Raw genomic sequence first — 20,045 nt, 5'->3', positions numbered from 1 at the left:
ACTCCCAAAACAGGAATGGTTTTACAGGTGGAGGTCACTGACATTTTTTTCCTTACTCATCTTTTCAGTTTTTCACTAGTTTTGGACCTGGCTAGGGTCAGTGTCACTACTGGTAGCATGAGGCCATACCTGGACCCTACAGAGATTGCACAGGCAGTCCAACTCCTCCAGGATGGCAATCAATATGTGCCATTGCCAGAAGGTTTACTGTGTCTCCCAGCACAGTCTCAAGAGCATGGAGGAGATTCCAGGAGACAGGCAGTTACTCTAGGAGAGCTGGACAGGATCGTAGAAGGTCCTTAACCCACCAGCAGGACCGGTATCTGCTCCTTTGTGCAAGGAGGAACAGGATGAACCCTGCCAGAGCCCTACAAAATGACCTCCAGCAGGCCACTGGTGTGAATGTCTCTGACCAAATAATCAGAAACAGACTTCATGAGGGTGGCCTGAGGGCCCGACTTCCTCTAGTGGGCCCTGTGCTCACTGCCCGGCACCATAGAGCTCGATTGGCATTTGCCATTGAACACCAGAATTGGCAGGTCCACCACTGGCACCCTGTGCTTTTCTCAGATGAGAGCAGGTTCCCCCTGAGCACATGTGACAGACGTGAAAGGGTCTGGAGAAGCCGTGGAGAACGTTCTGCTGCCTGTAACATGGTTCAGCATGACCATTTTGGCGGTGGGTCAGTGATGGTCTGGGGAGGCATATCCATGGAGGGACGCACAGACCTCTACAGGCTAGACAATGGCACCCTGACTACCCATTAGGTATCGGGATGAAATCTTTGGACCCATTGTCAGAACCTATGCTGGTGCAGTGGGTCCTGGGTTCCTCCTGGTGCGGTGTGTCCTGGGTTGCTCCTGGTGCAGTGGGTCCTGGGTTCCTCCTGGTGCACGACAATCCCCGGCCTCATGTGGGGAGAGTATGCAGGCAGTTCCTGGAGGATGAAGGAATTGATACCATTGAATGGCCCCCACATTCGCCTGACCTAAACCCAATAGAACCCCTCTGGGATGTCATGTTTCGGTCCATCCGAGGCTCCCAGGTTGCACCTCAGACTGGACAGGAGCTCAGTGATGCCCTGGTCCAGATCTGGGAGGAAATCCCCCAGGACACCATCCGTGGTCTATTAGGAGCCTCCCCCAGCGTTGTCAGGCATGCATACAAGCACGTGGGGGCCATACAAACCACCGAGAACCATTCTGAGTTGCTGCAACGACATTTCAGCACAATGGACTCGCCTGCTGCATCATTTTTTCACTTTGATTTTTGGGGTGTCTTTGAATTCAGTCCTCTGTAGGAGATATAAATTAAAATAAAATATATATATACATATATATATATATATATATATATATATATATATAGACATATATTTGTTATATATATTTATACACACTTACTTTACCCTAGTATGGGGGGGGGGTGACATCACACTCCCAGCAGGATCCAAGAGAATTTATGGAAAATAAAGTGTCATTATAGCTGTATTTAAGCGTTGTCTAAGTTCTTTTTTTGTCTTTGTTGGAACTTTTTAGAAGGTCATTGAGGCCCTGATAGCTTATCTGAACACATCAGGGCATTTCTCAGTAAACAGACTTGTTGGTGTTTATTCAGGTGAAGTCAGTGAACGCACCATTGATTGCAGTGTGGAGGATGGAGGGGGGGAGGGGAGCAGGGATTATATTGTATGGGATAGGGAGGGGGATGTTGCACAGAAGGTGAGCACATGCAGTCAGTAGGAATGAGTGGAGGGAGTTCTAAAAAAAAGTGATTTAGCTGCAGTTAATTCAGTTTTATTCATTAATATGTTTTTTTGTTTTTTAGTGGGGAGGTAAATTGGGGTAGTGTTTTTTTTCCGGCATTCAAGGCCGTTTTAAATGTCATTATCATGGTAACATGCGCATGCATTAGGCGTTGCAATGCAAATCATTTGGAACTGCACCCCAATGCACTAAGACAACACATCTGTGTTCCAGTGCGCCAATACTTGGAAGTGTATTGTGGGACCAAAAATGGGTCAGGGACTATTTTTAGCTTTTCAGTGTGTTTTTCAGCATTTCAGTGGGTTGTCTTTAAAGCCTAACTACAGCTTTACTTTTACTTCAAATAATTAAAAATTGTATCAAATTCTTACTGAAATTTTCCTTTCCTACCACCAGTCTATTGCCGCATACATGTGGTGGTAGGCTGCTATGCTGGCGCCAGGAAAGTTTGTTTGGACCAAGCAGGGCCACACTAAAGCTGGGTATACACTAGTAGAATTTCAAATGAAAATCCATGCGGAAATTCTTAGGAATATTTGTAAAGAGTTTTCAGAACATTTGAATGCCGTTCAAAAGTAGTTCAAGATTTTGTTTGCTTTTAACATTCAATTTCGATGATTGGATGAAGTGGAGAGGCGGGGCGGTAATATCATGATCTCAGCTTCATCTAGTCAGAGAATGCCTTTTATTTTCTCAATGAATGCAAGGCATTCTCTGATTGAACAAAGTGGAGAGGCCGGGAGGTAAAGTCACAACCTCCTCTTTGTCCAGTCAGAGCATGCCTTGTATTTCTCAATGAAAGCAAGGCATTCTCTGATTGGACAAAGTCAAGAGGTGGGGAGGTAACATCACAATCTCATCTTTGTCCAGTCAGAGAATGCCTTATATTTTCTCAATGAATGCAAGGTGTCCTCTGATTGGACAAAGTAGAGAGGCACAGAGGTAACCTCATAATCTCCTCTTTGTCCAACCATAGAATGCCTTGTATTTTCCCAATGCATACAAGGTGTTCTCTGATTGGATGCAGTTGAGCAGCATTTTTACTGTGGCAGCAGACAGGGGTGTACACCTGCCATGACCACAAAGCTTTGCTTTACAGCTGCAGTAGGAATTATACCCTCTGTCTCTTTTAGCGAGCAAAATGTCCTCCAGACGCGACCCATTTAACCACTTCCCATCTGGCCCATGTATATAAACGGCCGGACGGTGGCAGTGCAGGGGCGGGTTGCTGTTCATAATCGGCACCCGCCATTTTAGCCTGTGCGCCCTCCTTGTGATCTGGTGCCCGCTGTGTCCGGAGAACATAGATCGCTGTACGGGACTTCTGTGTGAGGTCCCGATCATGTGATCACTGATTGGCCAATCAGTGATCACATGAATAGTAATAAGCAAGATGTCACTTCTGACATCATTGCTTACTATGTGTGAAATCTGTGAATGATCACAGAGATCACATGGTACAGGGCTATTCACAACAGCCTTGTACCATGTGACAAGCTGTGACCAATCGCAGCTCACACAGTATTTCTCAATGGCTACAAGAATGCAGCCAGAGAGAAGGAGAAATTATTGCTTTTACAGCCTTATGGTGTAAAAGCAATCAGTGTAAAAAAAAAAAAAAATCTTCATCACCCCCCACAAGTAGTACAGTGTCACCATGGTGACACCACACTGCTAGGGTGACAGTATGTTTAAAAAGATAAAACCCATAAATAATAATATAAAAAAAAAAGTAAAGATTTGTTTGAAAAATTATTTATTTTTTTTTACTATAAAGATAGCTGAATACATTTTGGCCAAGATTTATGAAGAAAGATTATTTATTTGCAAAATTATATAAGAAAAACACTTTTTTTCAAAATTTTTGGACTTTTTCATTTATATAGCAAACAAAATAAAAAATCCCAGTGGTGAAAAAATACCACCAAAATAAAGTTTTATCTGTCTCAAAAAAAAGGTAAAAAATTCATATGGGTACAGTGTTGCATGACCGCGCAATTGTCATTCAAAGTGTGATAGCGCTGAAAGCTGAAAATCGGCCTGGACACGAAGGGGTTAAGTGAACGGGACTGTTTTGCAAGCGCCCCCCAACCGTGTTTAATGCACATGGTTGTGGGGCACTAAAACGGCGTGTAGGGGGGTTAAAGCAGACTACGAAGCAATAATGCAACAACTCCTTGTCGCCTGTGAAATGCTCTCTGAAGAGTGATCTGAATGCAGGTCAATCTTCAGACAGCAAAGCTAGTGTGAACAAGCCCTCAGACTTATCAAAACTGAAGATTTAAGAGGACTTAGAATGATCTTGAAGATTTGTTCCTCCTATTATCTCTGTATAGCAGACTTCCTGTCTTTAACTCCAGAAAAGCACACAAGTCATTTTTACCCTGATAATTCTTTAGTGACAATCACAGATAACAAACTACTACCAGTAAGGCGTTTGCCGAGAGGCTTGACATTATTTCTTTTTCTGCTGTGGTGAGAATTGCCAATATGTTGCCACTTGTGTACGTTGTCACCACCTGCGTGTCCCTACGGATCATATCGGCCCTAAAGGGGCCCACTGAGCACCCATTGCAAACTTTGGGGATTCTGTTCCAGAAGTTGCGTACAGCAGAGACGTCCCTAGGGTTGGTGTCACCCAGTGCGGTAACACTTGGTGACACCCAGGGGCGGACTAACAACTCATGGGGCCCCCGGGCAATAGGGGATCATGGGGCCCCTGTGTCCTCGCCCACACTTAAACCACACCCAAAAAAGCCATTGAAAGGTACCAGGGGCATCTCATGGGGCCCCCTACTGACCCTGGGCCATCGGGCGGTGCCAGAGTTCCTGAATGGTCAGTCCGCCCCTGGTGATACCCCCTCCGACGATCCCCGCAGAATGGATCAGATCTGCGGATTGAGCATATCCGATCCATTATGCTCAATCCGCAGATCCGATCCATCCTGCGGGGATCATCGGCTTTCTTTACAACTTACCTTTTCTTGGAGCAGGTCCGGTGTCACCCCGTATAGGTTGCATGCCGACGATCCCCGCAGCATGCAACCTATACGGGGTGACACCGGACCCGCTTCATGAAAAGGTAAGTTGTAAAGAAAGCAGACGATCCCCGCAGGACGGATCGGATCCATCCTGCGGGGATCGTCGGCTTTCTTTACAACTTACCTTTTCATGGAGCGGGTCCGGTGTCACCCCATGCAGTCAGTGTCACCTGGTGCGGGCCGCACTCCCTTCAATTGCAGGGGATCCGGTAATGTCAGCACTGCACCCACTGTCTGAAAGGAGCAATGGCAATGCTGACAATACATGGATCAAGTACGCACTGAACGTTGATCTCAATGTTTAAAGTGGAACTTCACTCTCCCAATCAACATTGGCTAGTTTTTTTCCTGATGCTGCTAGCATTAGTAAACAGATAGGAAAGTATATTATAAAAATGTGTTTAAAACTTTTTGTTTAGATTTCTTCACTTACTTCCTGGTTTCTGGGTTAGGCTAAAATGATGTCATACAGTAACTGTGTCACCTCTGAGCCGCCATTTCAGTCCAGGAAGGAGATGGTGACCCTGCATGATGCCTGAACACGGATGGTGTCACCCTCTTGGACAGAAAAGCAGATGAAGGTATTGTCAGGGGGAGTACAGTGATCTTTGTGAGAGGTAATACATACACACTACAATATGACTCCGTGTACTTCAGTCATCATGAAAGAATGAATGTGCAGCGAGGGCTACTTTATTAGTCTGTATCAGAAATCTGAATGGTGATGAGAGTGATGCGCCTGGGGGCTGCAGAGAATATTCATGTGTTCATCTGTGCTGCATTTAGAATTACATAATGGCCTTAATTCAGGCAATGATAAACATGGCAGAGACATTCCATTCATTTAAATTCCCCCCTCTGGCCTCCCCTTCAGTCTTGTACAGTTGTTCTGGCTCCTCTCCTGGGCTGAAATGGCTGCCTCTGATTTCACTGCACACTGTGAGCTTCTCACAATGCCCACTCCTCCAGACTGACATCCACCTATCAAGCATTGTGATATTTGCATAACTCCTCCCATTGAGGGTCCGGGAAGAGCGGAAATAGTGAATGCAGGAACCGGGGAGAGCGGATATAGTAAATGCGGGGTCCGGGGAGACCGGATATAGTGAATGCGGGGTCCGGGGAGACCGGATATAGTGAATGCGGGGTCCGGGGAGACCAGATATAGTGAATGCGGGGTACGGGGAGAGTGGATATAGTGAATGCAGGGTCCGGGGAGACCAGATATAGTGAATGCGGGTTCGGGGAGAGCGGATATAGTGAATGTGGGGTCCGGGGAGAGCGGATATAGTGAATGCGGGGTCCGGGGAGACCGGATATAGTGAATGCAGGGTCCGGGGAGAGCGGATATAGTGAATGCAGGGTCCGGGGAGAGCGGATATAGTGAATGCAGGGTCCTGGGAAAGCAGATATAGTGAATGCAGGGTACGGGGAGAGCAAATATAGCGAATGCGGGGTCCAGGGAGAGCGGATATAGTGATTGCGGGATCCGGGAAGAGTGGATATAGTGAATGTGGGGTCCGGGGAGACCGGATATAGTGAGTGCGGGGTCCGGTTAGAGCAGATATAGTGAATGCGGGGTCCGGGGAGACCGGATATAGTGAATGCAGGGTCCGGGGAGAGCGGATATAGTGAATGCAGGGTCTGGGGAGAGCGGATATAGTGAATGCAGGGTCCTGGGAAAGCGGATATAGTGAATGCAGGGTACGGGGAGAGTGAATATAGCGAATGCGGGGTCCAGGAAGAGCGGATATAGTGATTGCGGGATCCGGGAAGAGTGGATATAGTGAATGCGGGGTCCGGGGAGAGCGGATATAGTGAATGTGGGGTCCGGGGAGAGCGGATATAGTGAATGCAGGGTCCAGGGAGACCAGATATAGTGAATGCAGGGTCCGGGGAGAGCGGATATAGTGAATGCGGGGTCCGGGGAGAGTGGATATAGTGAATGCGGGGTCCGGGGAGAGCGGATATAGTGAATGCGGGGTCCGGGGAGAGTGGATATAGTGAATGCGGGGTCCAGGGAGAGCGGATATAGTGAATGCGGGGTCCGGGGAGAGCGGATATAGTGAATGCGGGGTCCGGGGAGAGCGGATATAGTGAATGCGGGGTCCGGGGAGAGCGGATATCGTGAATGCGGGGTTCGGGGAGAGCGGATATAGTGAATGCGGGGTCCAGGGAGTGTGGATATAGTGAATGCAGGGTCCGGGGAGAGCGGATATAGTGAATGCGGGGTCCGGGGAGAGTGGATTTAGTGAATGCGGGGTCCGGGGAGAGCGGATATAGTGAATGCGGGGTCCGGGGAGAGCGGATATGGTGAATGCGGGGTCCGGGGAGAGTGGATTTAGTGAATGCGGGGTCCGGGATTTAGTAGCACTTTAAGTTTTATCCTCCTGAAGGAACCCATGCCAAGATACTGTGTCCCTCTATAATGCCTCTTCAAAAATGCAGAAATTTTTCCTTCAAAAATAATTCTGAGCCGCCTGTTATTTGATCCGTGGTTTGAAATTTCGCTCTGAACTCCAGAAGTCTTTTGCCCAGCCGAGAGGCGAACATTAATTTCCTGCTTTGTGAGATGTCAGTTACGCCAGTGATGGAACAGATAGGGCCTGTTTTATCTCTATGAATAGGCTGTTGTCATACTTATTATTATTAGATTTTTTTTTCCTCTTTATCTTTTCTTCTTTCCTGGTTGGCCCAGCGTGTCGGCTTCAGTGTCAGTTTTCATCTCCGTGGTGCCAGAGAGCTGCATCAGCATTTCAGCTTCTTTGGTTATTAAAGTCTAGTTTTGTCAGTCTCGGACCCTCACCACAAACCGAGGAAAAGGCCTTACAAAGTTTGACCCCTTCCTTGGCGATGTAAACCCCACTTGAATGGAATTTTGCTTGCTAAAGCACCGTGTATCGTAAATGATTGCCATTTTTTGTTTGTTTTTAATAAAATTCTTGTTGTCATCTTTTGTTACATCTCAGTGCTGAAGATCTCCTTCAGCCTTTTTGCAGCCACTTCTAGACTACATGCACCACAACAATGGCTGGAGTACCAATACAGCAATACTGTCTATCTGAAATTCACCTTTTTGTTCATCCTTTGTTGCATCTCAGTGCTGCTGATCTCCTGTCTACATGCACTCCACCAATGGCTTCTCTGTATATAGTTTTTTGGGATGTTGGCACCACGTGTAGTTTCAAGTCACACCTAAGATAGTATACTCCAGCGATGGCTGTATGGCATTTCTCAGGGCAGATTTCCTGATGGTGACAACCAGGGCCAGGACAAGGGGTGGGCCCCTCACAGTGCACATGGTCCAGATCAGTGGCTAGCATTCAGAGGGTTGTGTCGTCATGTCTAAGGATTGGCATCGAATTTGACAGGTACCCGCTCCCACTTCCAGTCCGATCGACTAGGCGATCGGAAATGGAAGGTGTCCTCCCTCCCTGTAGTCTTTTGGGACACGTGACAGGTCCCAGAAGACTACAGGACCATTCATGAAACGCGTTGCTACTCGCGCATGCGCACTGGGTACTCGGCTGTGAAGCCGCAAGCTGTCACAGCCGGGTGCTCACACTGAAGATGCCGGCCTCCTGGAATACAGGACGGCCGGTAAAACGGGCTGCGGGGGACACACCACGAGACCGAGGGACAGGTAAGTGGCTGTTTTTGTAGCTGCTGTGTTTTATTTTTTGACAGGGTGAGTGGAGCTCCGCTTTAAAAGGAAACTAGATTATTACTCTAAGCCACTTTTAAAGTATAAAGCACTAAAGGCATTTTTTTTTTATTTTGGATGGAATGGAGAGGATTTAGACCCCCTGTCAGATTTTTATAGCTATCTGTGCCCACGTTGGGGAGATTCACCCTCTCTATTTGTCCTGCTTACTGGAATCATCAAAAGTGAAAGAAAATCCCAAATTTTGGGTTGTCACCAGAACAGGAACAGAGGAGAAATGTTATAATGGGGACACTGGTTCTAACGACAACCAGGGATTCTCTCACTTTGGAGGGATTTCCTCTTGCATCCTATGTTGGCTATGACGCAGGAAGTGAAGGGAAATCTCTTTAATGGGACACAGATGGCAAAAAATGTGACGGGTTATAAACCTCCCCTACTCTATTCAAAACAAAAAAAAATTTGATTTTAGTTACACTTTAAATCTTTCATTTTTTTTCCATTTTCATTGCATTCCTTATTTTAGACCCAACAATGTCATCACTGGTTCCCCGTTCATCTCTATGCAATGCAGGCAGATCATGGCTGGTAGGAGGGGCCAGCAGGGTGCTGTACATAGCTTTCTAAAAACATTACAGTACCCTGCCTCAGTACTCCTCTCAAGTGCTAATGCAAGCAGTGAGAAGAGTTATACATATATCAAAATGCCTTGATGGGTGGGTGTCAGTCTGGAGGCTGAATATGCATGTAGACCACCCAAGGTAAAGCCCACATATGATGCTGAGCCTCAATGATTAACAGACTTGAAGTCTAATGAATGAAAGGGGCAGGCCAGGAACAGTCAGGCTGGGGAGGAAATAGCTAGATGATGCTGGATATCCTCCAGCCATGAAATTAGGCGGAGCTCTATCTGAGCAACTTCTAATTCACATTGTGTGAAGCTCACAGTGTGCAGTGAAATCAGAGGAAGCCATTTCAGTCAAGTAGAGGAGCTGATATAACTGCGCAAGACTGAACAGAAGGCCGGAGGGAGGATCTAAAACACTTCATAGTTCTATGCTATTACCTACAGTTAAAAAAAAATAAATTTTTAGATTCTTTCCATTGGGAGAGTTATTTACATAGCGATTCCTGGAGGCAGACCCTGACCGGCGGACCCCCCACTGTAAAATCCAGTTTTTTGGCCTGTCAGATGCCGGGGGTTAAGCACAACCTTCATTTTTGGCATTCGGCATCCTGAAGGTCTCCGCCGTGGCGCCTTGTGTTACTTCGCGGCCTCCGTCTTATTTTGATTTTTGGGTTTGCAGTGACCAGGACTCAGAGAGGCGTCCTTCCTCGCCTGGCCAGAATAATATGACACTTACAAGGTGGTCGGAGACAAGAGGCCGGTCCTATAAACAGGAACATCCTTGTTTGTTTGTTCTAAGACTGAGGCCTGTCTGAGCTGCAACCTGCTGGTGGCATACGCCCCCACACCCTACTGAGGCACCAATTTGTCAGTTTGGGGATTTTCTCCCCACTCTCACAACACTGTGAAGACATTCCAGTCCGAAAGGGTCCCCTCTGTCTTACAGGTTCCAGGTTCACCTTGTTTGGAATCAATTTTATTTATCAATTTTACACACATATCAATCCCTGCCTTCAAGGAGCTTACTATCTAAAGTCCCTATCTCATACATACACACCCATACTAGGGACAGGTTAGACAAGAGTTAATTAACCTACCAGCATGACTTCAAGGTATGGGAGGAAATGCACACAAGCACAGGGGGGACATGCAAACTCCATGCAGATAGTATCCTTACTGAGAACCCCAGTGCTGCAATGCAGTAGTGCTATCTGCTAAGCTACTGTGCAGTCTGTCATGCAGCACTAGGCTCTTTGGTTCTAATCCATCCCAGGTCTCTATCTGCATGGAGTTTGCATGTTCTCACTGTGCCTGCATGGGTTTCCTCTGGGTAGACCGGTTTGATAAACTGGCTCCTGTCTAGGAAGGCCCTAGTATTTTATTTATTTATTTATTTATTGCAGGTTCTTTTATAGTACCATCAATTTACACAGAGCTTTACATATATATTGTACATTCACTTCAGTCCTTAACCCTCAAGGAGCGTACAATGTAAGATCCCAATTCAGATTCATACATGCTAGGGCCAGTAAACCAGCTTGATTAACTCCATCTTTCCTGCCACGTGTTAAAATTCTGCGGCAATACAAGACAACACTTCTAGTCTGGCAAAGGGACACCTGTGTGAGTTTGTAGCATAATCTATCTAGCAACCAATCACTTAACAGTAATGATGTGCGGTAACCTCTAGCAACCAATGGGTGAATGGTAATGATGTGCAGTAACCTGTAGCATTCAATCAGTGAGCAGTAAGGATGTACAATAACCTCTAGCAACCAATCAGTGATCAGTGATAATGTGCAGTAAGCTCTAGCAACCAATCAGTGAGCGGTAAGAATGTGCTGTAACCTCTAGCAACCAATGGGTGAGCAGTAATGATATGCTGTAACCTCTAACAACCAATCAATGAGTGGTAAGAACTGCAGAAACCTCTAGCAACCAATCAATGGGCGGTAAGGATGTGCAGTAACCTCTAGCAACCAGTCAGTGAGTGGTAATGATGTGCAGTAAGATCTAGCAACCAATCAGTGAGCGGTAAGGATGTGCAGTAACCTCTATCAACCAATGGGCGAGCGGTAATGATTTGCTGTAACCTCTAGCAACCAGTCAGTGAGCAGTAAAAATATGCTGTAGCCTCTAATAACCAATCACAATAGCTGCCTGATCTGCTGCAGTAAACTGTTTTTGAGCCTAGCTGCTAGTTATTGTATGTAGAGCCAAATTGCATGGCGGGGGGGCCCAAGAAAATGTTTACCCAGGGTACAATCAATGTTAAAGATGGCCCAGAGCCTCTGCCCCCGCTGTACTTACCTCCATGGGTGATGAGCTGTCAGTGGCCACACAGCCCGTGAAATCCCTGCTCTTTTCCCTCTTCTCTGTGCAGAGCTTCTGGGACAAATCAGAGCTATTCATTGTGCTGATGCTGACCAATCAGATTCACTCTGATCTGTCCCGGAAGCCCTGCAGAAAGAAAGGGAGAGGAGTTTGGATTTTTAATCCCCGGACCGCTGCACTGGCTGTGTGGGCACTGACAGCTCAGCACCCGGGGTGGTAAGTACAGTGTGGACAATGTGGATCGTTTCTCAAAAGGTGAACTCACACTTGTAGACCAGCAGAATGTCCTTTGAACGAAAAAAAAAAATATTTTCGGAAAGTTCGTTTCGATCTTCTAACAGTTAATAGAATCATTTTCGACCATTTCAAAAAGAAAATCGAGGCGCAGGAGGGAAATGCTTTTTCTCAAACAAATGTAATCTAACTGTGAATGCGGTTTTTGTTTGCAAAAAATCGTACTTAATGTAATGCGCATCCTGAAATCCTGAAACTGGGCATTGACCAGCAGAATTTGATGTAGGGTTGAGACTGAGCAATACATTCACAGCTTCAATACTGAAATATCAAAAACAGAAAAAAAACTACTATTGCAACTGCATTTGTTCCCATTTGAGAAGATCTATTTGTAATTTTGGCAAAAAAAAAAAAATCCTAACTCAGTTGTTCAATCTCATCGCATTTTCTTTGCAGTTTTGTCAAAAAAATTGAATCACAAGCACAAATTGTCATGTGTATGGGGTGCCTCAAGACTGTCCATAAATTTAAAGGGTACCTTGGGACTGTCCATATTTAAAAGGGCACCCCATTCTAAAATGTGAAAAACTATTCTAATAGTTTTATATAACGCAGCAACATCCACACTCGTAGGACACCCAACATTAGAGGTGATTTCTTCTTCCAGAGCAAGCACACTTTTGCACACTGGTACTGACTAGTATTCCAATGTTTCTCTTCCCCCTCAGTTTTTCCCCATCACTGAGCTAATGTGACCCCAGCATTGATGGAGAGGAGCAGGGCAGGGGCAAACTTGGATGCTGTGCAGGCAGCTGACATCCTTCTTATCAACTGATGATTCCATTGGTTGTCAGGACGCCGGTGGCAAGAAGGTCTTAATTATTATTATACAGTATTTATAAAGCGCCAATAGTTCACTCAGCGCTGTACATTACAAAGGGGGACAGAACATGTGACAGAACAATACCAATACAATGCAAAACATGAGGGGATCGAGGGCCCTGCTCTTTCGAGTTTACAATCTAGGAGGGAGGGGATGGTGGCACAGGAGGAGATAGCTGTGAGGGATGGAGTGGTAGGAAGAGTGGAGGAGGTCAGCAAGTTAGCAGGGGGTGGGGTAGGCTTCCCTGAAGAGATGGGTTTTCAGGGTGCGCCTAAAGGAGAGGAGAGTAGGTGATAATCTGATGGGTTGGGGCAGGGAGTTCCAGAGGATGGGTCACACCCTGGAGAAGTCCTGGAGGCGGGCATGGGAGGAAGAGACCAGGGAACTAGAGAGAAGGAGGTCTTGTGAGGAGCGGAGTGAGCGTGTTGGGCGGTACTTGGATATTAGGTCAGTGATGTAGTTTGGGGCAGTATGGTGGACGGCTTTGTACGTCAGTGTTAGGATTTTGCGTTGCGCAATCGGAAGCCAGTGGAGGGATTGGCAGAGGGGGGTGGCGGAGATGGAGCGGTTGGAAAGGTGAATGAGTCTGGCAGCCGTATTCAGGATCGACTGAAGCAGGGATAGCCAGCGGCGAGGCAGGCCAGTGAGGAGGGAGTTGCAGTAGTCGAGTCGTGATATGATGAGGGAGTGGATGAGCTGTTTTAATGGTGCGCAATGAAAACTTGCGACTTTGTGTAACTAAAAAGTAGGCTTGTTCCACCTGCTGGCTTGTATACAAGTTTTGGGCAATTTTTAGACATTTTGCCAAGGCACCCCTGAAGAAACCTCAGGGCACCCTGGTTGAGAAAGGCCAGGATAGAGAGTAATAGAAGGGATGAAATACTTCCTTTTCTATGGAAAATGCAGCTCAGTGGTTGTTTTTGGCCAGCTTCACACCAATGCAGTTTGGTTTTGATCCGTTGTTGCAATGCTTTTTGCATTTTGCTTTGCGTTTTTACACGCGTGTTTTCACCACATTTTTACAGCGTTTTCTTTTTTTAGTTTATTGCTGAAGAAGAAATGTTTTTGTTGCTGGGCAGAATAAAAACACAAAACGCAGCAAAAACGCAGCACTACATGAATTTCTACAGCATCTCCATTGAACTCTATTGTAGCAAAAACGCTGCTTTGATCAAATGCCATCAGACACTGGGCAAAACTGAAAGGAGCCTGCCGCAGCATTTGCTCTTTCTGCAGCCCAATATGGCTTTATGTTAATCACACCAAGCATGCACTTTAGGTAGTAGAAGACATCACAAGTCAATCTTTTTTGAAGGGTAATCAGCCAGGTTGGATTTCCATCATCTTACCAATCATCCCCCTTGATAGGCTCCCTGTTGTCTGACTGCTCTCCTTTATTACCATTTCCATTTTCGCTCATGCAATCCATCCTTGGGTAGCTTCAGAGCAATTCAGAGCCAACAAGAATGGAGGTTGATAGATTTCCAGGAAGATGTGGCCTAGACTGAGGTCTGCACTTTGCATCCCGTAAACAGGTTTTATATATGATTAAATCATGATGGAGAGGAGTAATTAAATTGTACAACTTAAACACAGACTACTGCTTGTCCCGCACTTAAGAGGAGGCCAGGCTGGGGAGCACACAGGGGCCATTGTGTTCCTGGTGAACATAAACAAACAGCGGTGATGAAACACACAATTAGAATGGATGGTGGCCATTTTGCAAACAATGGTGAACTATCACTGCAGGCGAGAATGGCATTTAGGCCAATGTCTTTCTGAAAAGGGTATTGTAATGTTTGATGAGCCCAATCTGAACCAAATTACTGATTACATGGAAGAAGTGATAGCGCATATCAATGGTTTATTTACAGAAAGCAATCAGAGGAGGAGCAGTTGGGGCAGGTGCCTGTATGCAAAACTGCCTAGCATACTGTGGGCCAGAGGTTCTCAACCTTTTCGAGACCAGGGTATGGTAAATTCCACCAAAACCTTCCACACCTCAACAGTCAATAAAATGTGTACTTACACAACAACAGTATGGGAATATGAAAGGTGTGAATATTGGAAGGCTCTGGAAGGGGCTGGGTGTCACTGCGGGGGGCGGGGGAAGGGGTTCCGGAGGTGGTTAGGGGACTCTGTAGCAGACTTAGTGGCCCTCTAAGGGATGAGGTTTCTAGGGGGGTAGGCTGGAGACACTGTAGAAGGTTAGGGGGCATTGTGAGACACTGTTGGGGGGGCATTATGGAGAGCTGGTGCATTTGCAGCACACTGGGGGCCACTTTAGGAGATTTGGGGGAGGGCACTGTGGAGGGAGCCTGGGTGTATTGTGAGCCACTATGAGTGGTTGAGGGGCAATATGGAAGCTAGAGTGGCAATATGGGAGGTGAAAGCGGAGCTAAACCCTCCTATCCATTTCAGAAAAGGAAGCTGCCATCTTGGCCTCTTTTCTATCTGCCATTGCCTAGATGCTGCACATGTGAGCAGTTATGATACCAGCCACTTGATGGTTTGACAGTTCAGTTAAAGCAGTACAGGGTCGTCCAGCGCCCAGGCAAGGATTCAAAACTGCGCCCCACTCCCCCACTGTAAATGCATGCCATAGAATGGATGTACTACCCTGCATCTGTTATTTGTCCCCTTGCTTCTCTGTGACCGGGGCATCTGACCCTCCTGCCCACCCCTTGTCCTGGCCCTGGGTTAAAGGCATATGTAGATGTGACAGCATTCCTGGCACGCCGGTAATGAAATGTTATAACTGTTAAACTAGACCGCCGGTTCACACTATACCCTGATCAGAATCGCACAGAAACGCACTGTGCATTCCTGTACGATTCATATGCGGGTCTATGCGGTGCGATTTCAAGCCCATTCATTTGATTCCTGGGACTTGATGTGTCCCAAAAGTCTGCCGGTGGACCGAACTTTGGCTCTGGTCGACTAGGTGATCTGTGTGGAAGTGGGAGTGGGTACCAGTCAAAACCAGGAATCTGCTCCTTCCAAAAAAATGGAATGTACCAAAAGTGGAAGAGTAGGGGGGAGGTGGCAGAAACGCGAAACTTCCCTTTTAGGTGTGAAGTTCTGCTTTAACCTTGTATTCAGACTTTGTGAACTGACCCTTGTGACCAATGAATGCAGACAGAACCCCGCTGCAGGACTGATGGATAGATCACTCTTACACCCCAGTAGGGACACAGATGCTTTTACAAAGCCGACAGAGCTGGTAAACCTTCCTCAAGCTACATGAAACAAAATAAAGGGTTTGATTGAGATATATTAACCACTTAATGACTGCCTTCCTGCAATGTGCTGCGGACAGGTGGCCGCTGTAGGCAAAGCAATGTACCCGTACATTGCTAGCTACTCCCAGGTTTCGGGCGACTACCCCCCTGGCCAGCACCTGCTGTGATTGTACACAGTGGGAGCTTTTCAACAAGTCCCGGCCAATGATTAACAGGTGGGACCTGCTAATCAGCTGTGTCCAATCACAGCCCAGAGCCCTGTGCTAGCAATCAACACAGGGTTCTGTACAGAGGGATTGATCTCTCTGTTTCTACTCCCTGTGAAGCAAGGATTAGAAACTAAGAGATAATTAGTAGAAAAAAACAGCAGACTTTACACATAGTACAGTTAGGCACATATTTAATCCCTTGATCGCCCTAGATATTAACCCCTGCGCAGCCAGTGTCATTAGTACAGTTACAGTATATTTTTTTAGCACTGATCTCTGAATTATTGTCCCTGGTGATGCCAGTGGCAGTTAGTCAGTTCCCCCCCAGTGTCAGTGTCACAGTCCCATTATAAGTTGCTGATCACTGCCATTACTAGGAAAAAAAATGTTAAAAATACAATTCCAGTATATACAGTATACTATAGTTTGTAGACAAAATAACTGTCATGCAAACCAATCAATATACACTTATTGGGATTTTTTTTTTTACCAAAGTCATGTAGCAGAATACATTTTGGCCAAAATTTATGAAGAAATTTGATTTTTTTTGGATATGTTTTGTAGCAGAAAGTTAAAAAAAAATTTTTTACAGAAAAAAATCCAGTGATGATCAAATACCACCAAATGAAAGCTCTATATGCCTAAATTAGAACAATGGTCAAAGCTTTTCTTCTGGGATTTAAAGCACAACTATAGGCATTTTATTTTAATTTTGGATACATCAAGGGTGGGTTATAACCTGTCAGATTTTTTTTCGCCATCTGCATTCAGTTGCAGAGATTTCAATTCATTTCCTGTCCCATTGCCAAACAGGAAGTGAGAGGAAATTCCTGCAAATGAAGGAAATTCCTTGGTTACCCCCTGGTCACCAGAACTAGTGTCCCCATTGGAAGATTTTCCCCTCTATTACTTTTCTGGGCACAACCGAAAACTTGGGGATTTTTTTTTACTTTCATTTTTATGATAATGGTAAACAGGACAAACAGAGAGGGTGAATCTCCCTTACGGAGACACAGACAGCAATGAAAACTGATAGGGGGTCTAATCCCTCTCCACTCTTTCCAAAACTAAAAAAGGTTTTTCCTTTAGTTGCACTTTAATAAGGGGCTGGGGACACGATAACAGACCCTCTCTGTACTGAAGGGATAATGACAGTCCTTATAAGGCGATGAAGAGGTTAATGACAATCTTTATGGGGATAGCCTTTATATGGTAATGAAGGGGTTGACAATCCTAATGGGGGGGTGGTGGATGAAGGGGTTAATAACAGTATAGGGGGATGAAAGCGTCAATGACAGTCCTAAAGGGGTGTGTGTGTGATGAAGGGGTTAATAATAGTCTTTATGGGCGGTGATGAAGGGGTTAATGACAGTCTTTATAGGGTGATGAGGTGGTTCATGACAGTCTTTATGAGGGGGGTGATGAAAGGGCTAATGATAACCTTTAAAGGGTAATGAAAGGGTTAATGAAAGTCCTAATGGGGGGGGGGTGGTTGATGAAAGGGTTAACAGTCTTTATGGGGGGGTGATGAAGGGGTTATTAACAGAATATGTGGATGAAGGAGTTAATGACAGTCCCAATTGTGCTGAGGCGGGGGGGGGGGGGGGGGGGGTTCAGTGGTATGAAAGGAGTAATGGATTTATGACAACATTTATGGGGGAGTGAGGAAGGGGTTAATGACAGTCCTTATGAGGGGGGTTGATAAAGGGGTTAATGGCAGTATAGGGTGATGGAGTTGCTGACAGTCCTAATGGAGGGGGGGGGGGGGTTGATGAAGGGATTAATGACAGTTTTCATGGGGCTGATGAAGGGGTTAATGACAGTCCTTATGCAGATTGGGGGGAGGGGGTTGATGAAGGGTTTGACGACAGGGGAAGGGTTAATAACAGTATAGGTTGATGCAAAAGTTAATGTCAGTCCTAATTGAGGGCGGGGTGATGAAGGGGTCAATGACAGTCTTTATGGGGGGGGGGTGATAAAGGGGTCACTGATAGTCTTTATGAAGGGGTGATAAAGTTGTTAATGGCAGTCTTTGTAGGGGGTGATGAAGGGGTTAATGAGTCTTTATGGGGGGGGGGGAGGGGGGAGTGAAGGGGTTAATGACAGTCTTTATAGGGTGATGAAGGGGTTAATGACAGTCCCTATTGAAAGGGGGGGGTGATGAAGGGGTTAATGACAGTCCCTATTGAAGGGGGGGGTGATGAAGGGGTTAATGACAGTCCCTATTGAAGGGGGGGTGATGAAGGGGTTAATGACAGTCCCTATTGAAAGGGGGGGGTGATGAAGGGGTTAATGAGCTCCTCCGGCTCTGACACAAACAGGACACTACACAGTACTGGAGGGGAAGGGTTAACTCTTATCACGTGGTGTCACTGTTGATTCTCTGCTTCAGCGGACAGCCATGTCAACCAATCAGGAGAAGGGGGCGGGCGAAATCAACCAATCAGCTGCTCTGCTCCTCCCCGGATCCTTCTGTAGTCCCGGTCAGCTTGGGGAAGCCGCGTGGTTGCTGCTGGTCAGGTGTGTGAGGGAGAGAGAATGTTACATTGTATCCGGCAGTGCTACGTTGTGTTGTATCCTCGGTGTCGGGCAGTGTTACATTGTGTTGTATCCTCGGTGTCGGGCAGTGTTACGTTGTGTTGTATCCTCGGTGTCGGGCAGTGTTACGTTGTGTTGTATCCTCGGTGTTCTATTGCATGGCAGTTTGTCAGTTCTGGCCACCTCAGGCCAGCCCTGCTGTGTGTCAGTGGGAGATGCTGTGTCAGTGCTGCTGTCTGTATTATACACATTATTAGTATCAGGGGCGGACTGACCATTTGGGAACTCAGGCACTGCCCGAGGTCAGTAGGGGGCCCCATGAGATGCCCCTGGTACCCTTTTCATAGGCTCTTTTGAGTTTGGCCAAGGACACAGGGGCCCCATGATCCCCTATTGCCCAGGGGCCCCATGAGTTGTTAGTCTGCCCCTGCTTGGTATACAGTATATACAGGGGTTATCCAAAAATATGGCAACACTCCATGATTTGCAGGTGTGAAAGTGATATGTTTACTGGTGGAAGCATAAGTGATGTAATATTCTTTTGCATCTGCTGTGTGATGAGACACCTGGCTAACAGGTGGGAAGCCTCACTTTCCTTATTCGCTGCTAGCAATACGGAGTCATGTCAGAGCTTACCGAGCTTCAAAGAGGGCAAATTGTTGGTGCCGCTTAGCTGGCGCCTCTGACTGAAGTTTACCAATTAATTTGCCGCGTGCTCCAGGATCAGTATTCAGGTCCAGTGTCTGGGAAAATGTCACGTATACGCGCGGTGGAAATTGTCAGCTGACCGAAAGAGACAGAAGGACACTTCACAGGATTGTGATCCGAAATAGGAAATCAACTGCTGCAAAAGTGACTGCAGAGCTCAATCTCAGTCTTCACAGGACTCAGTCATTAACCACTTGCTGACCACTCAGTAGTAGTTTTACTGCTACAGGGCGGCTGCTATGCACAAAATAATGTGTATACATAGGTGACTTTGCATCCCTGGGTGGGGGGCGTGTGCGCCATCCTACCTGCGCTGTCATTGGCTCCAGTAGGTGTCAATCACCAGGCCCTAGCCAGTGATTAATGGCCAGTAATCTGTGATCGGCGGAGCAGCTGACAGGAGAGAGATCCCCTTCCTGCCCAGTGCTATTAGTTTAGTGTCGGTGCTTTTTGTTAGCACTGATCACTGTATTAGTGTCACTGGAGATGTTCGTGTCAGATTGCCCGTCGTACTACCGCAGTCCTACTGTAAGTCGCTGATCACCGCCATTACTACTATAGAATGAATTCCAGAATGTATACCGACATATGTAGATGCTATAACCTTCACACAACCAATTAATGTACACTGATTGGGAATTTTTATTTTTTTTTTTTTTTACTGAAGACCTGTAGCAGAATGTTTTGGCCTAAATTTATAAAGACATTTTATTTATTTTTTGGATATGTTTTATAGCCCCCCAAAAAAGTATGTGTGTATATATATATGTGTGTGTGTGTGTGTATATATATATATAT

At 46.2% G+C, this 20,045-nt stretch overlaps 1 protein-coding gene across 1 annotated transcript in view; it reads left to right on the top strand.

The window, feature by feature from the left end:
* Window positions 1-18,479: 18,479 nt before the first annotated feature.
* The window catches only part of LOC149443244 (queuosine-tRNA galactosyltransferase-like), a gene marked incomplete at its 3' end in the record, with an annotated part of 107,701 nt that continues 106,135 nt past the window's right edge, over window positions 18,480-20,045 (top strand). Inside the window, exon 1 of the mRNA XM_089655715.1 lies at window positions 18,480-18,521. The remainder of the gene's footprint in view (window positions 18,522-20,045) is intronic.

The sequence above is a fragment of the Staurois parvus genome, unplaced genomic scaffold, assembly GCF_062004578.1.
Source record: "Staurois parvus isolate SC_StPar_1 unplaced genomic scaffold, SC_StPar_1.0 ptg000865l, whole genome shotgun sequence".
In the NCBI taxonomy this organism is placed as follows: Eukaryota; Metazoa; Chordata; class Amphibia; order Anura; family Ranidae; genus Staurois; species Staurois parvus.
The sequence above is the reverse complement of the archived record's forward strand: the minus strand, read 5'-3'. Positions and strand labels throughout refer to the sequence as shown.